At 32.1% G+C, this 2,135-nt stretch overlaps 1 pseudogene; it reads left to right on the top strand.

The window, feature by feature from the left end:
* Positions 1-577: 577 nt before the first annotated feature.
* LOC106470393 overlaps positions 578-2,135 on the top strand; it is an 11,298-nt pseudogene continuing 9,740 nt past the window's right edge.

The following is a 2,135-nucleotide window of genomic DNA, read 5'->3' as shown; positions in this document are numbered from 1 at the left end:
ACTATTATCACTAATACACCAGCACTTGTTGTTATAGTTAGTGACATCTGTTGGTAAGACCTGTAACTATTATCACTAATACACCAGCACTTGTTGTTATAGTTAGTGACACCTGTTGGTAAGACCTGTAACTATTATCACTAATACACCAGCACTTGTTGTTATAGTTAGTGACAATTTTATCACAGAAGAAACTTGGATATTTTTATAATAGTGAGTGAGATTATAATTTACTACCATATGCTGGTAAAACCTTGTTAAAACTTTCATTTACTGAAAGTTTCTGTTCTTGAACCAAAACTACAATCTTTTTTTACAAGTGTTATTTTACGAGCATCTTGCAAAGTTTGGTTGTATGTGCAGTGTGCTCAGTAACTTGTTGAGTGATACAAGTTGTGTGTGTTCGGGTAAAATTCATCAAAATTTTACATTAAGCCTGAAAGTCATTTTTTTAATATTTTATGTCATTTATAACTAATTTCTTGGTGGAGTGGAAAACTTACTGAATTTCAGTTACTAGCTAACTTTTAAAATGGATTTCTTTTAGTGAGTAGTGAAGCCATACTTTAAAAACAAAATGCATTATTTTGACCCAACAGCCTTGCCTATTGAGCGATGCCCTTCCTTCAGAGACCAACCACTAGGGAGCACTGCTACGTACAATGGAAAATGTTACATCTTTTATAACAATCAACCCATGAATTTTCGAGAGGCTCGTCGTTTTTGTGCAATTCGTGGAGGGTCTCTTATCGATGAAACCAACCCGGCTTTACAGGGTTTTCTCAGCTGGGAGTTATACAGAAGGCACAGAAATGATCCTAATGGTCAGTACTGGCTTGGGGCAGTTCGCGACCCTAGAGATCGTAATAACTGGAAATGGATTAATGGTAAGCTGTGAGATCATGCAAGAGTTCGTACTTCAAAGACAGCATAAATTTATATATTTAAGTTTGATTTTATCGTCTAAAACAGCATTAGGTAGATAATTTAGCCGTGGTGTTTCGTATTTCATTATAGCATCTGAAAACAGAATTGGTATCTTCTTTTTTATGTAGAACATAAATTAACCTTAATGACCCAAAGTGCTCCACTGCATCTTGTGCACAGTGTCAAGAACAAGACTTGATTTGGTCTCCTATTTTATCATAAATTATGAGTAATGTTGATGTATGCATTTATTAAAGTTTTAATATTTACAAAGCTATACAAAAATTGAAGTTATTTATAAAACAAATTTTTTTTTGCTCGTAAGTTTGATGTAAACTTGTAGATTTTATAATCCATACTGATGGAAAAACTTGGAATCATTCTTCCAGGGAAAGATGTGACCATCTCCTTCTGGAATTTGCCAGGAACCAATGAGAATTGCTCTCGCTTTGATGGTGCTAAGGGTTGGCTTTGGTCTGACACAAATTGTGATCTTAACTTGAATTTGATTTGCCAACATAGTGAGTCCTTATTTTTGAAATTTAGGATCAAGTATTATCCCAATGAGTAATTTACAGAAATGTTAATATTTTAATTTTTAGTAACATACTGTTCTTGAAATGTAGTCTGGAATCTTACTTAATTTTGGTAATTAGTGTCTAAGAGCAAGATCAGGATTCAATAAAATAAGGATTTTCTTCTGATAAATATATAGAGTTTACAATAAAGTCTTTGTTAACTTTATAAAGCTAACTTTTATCCTGTAAAGTGATCAGTTTTTATCCAAAGAACCAAATCTAAAATGGTTCCTAAATTAATCTAGTTTATTTTATTTTCATCCTTAGCACTTGATAAAGAGGCCATTTATGTAATTTTTAACTTGAATTTTTGTGGTTGATACTCCCCACTATGATATATTAAAATCATTTCTAAGCTGTTTGTTTAAATATCTTTTGAAATTAATATATCATTAAAATGTTTGTAGCCAACCCACACTTGATTACAGTAAGTACAAGTAACAAGATGTAGTATAACCCACACTTGATTACAGTAAGTACAAGTAACAAGATGTAGTATAACCCACACTTGATTACAGTAAGTACAAGTAACAAGATGTAGTATAACCCACACTTGATTACAATAATTACAAGTAACAAGATGTAGTATAACCCACACTTGATTACAATAAGTACAAGTAACAAGATGTA

Source organism: Limulus polyphemus, unplaced genomic scaffold (assembly GCF_000517525.1).
Source record: "Limulus polyphemus unplaced genomic scaffold, Limulus_polyphemus-2.1.2 Scaffold3980, whole genome shotgun sequence".
NCBI classification, from domain to species: domain Eukaryota; kingdom Metazoa; phylum Arthropoda; class Merostomata; order Xiphosura; family Limulidae; genus Limulus; species Limulus polyphemus.
Note: the sequence above shows the minus strand (reverse complement) of the source record. Positions and strands in the feature narration are given on the sequence as shown.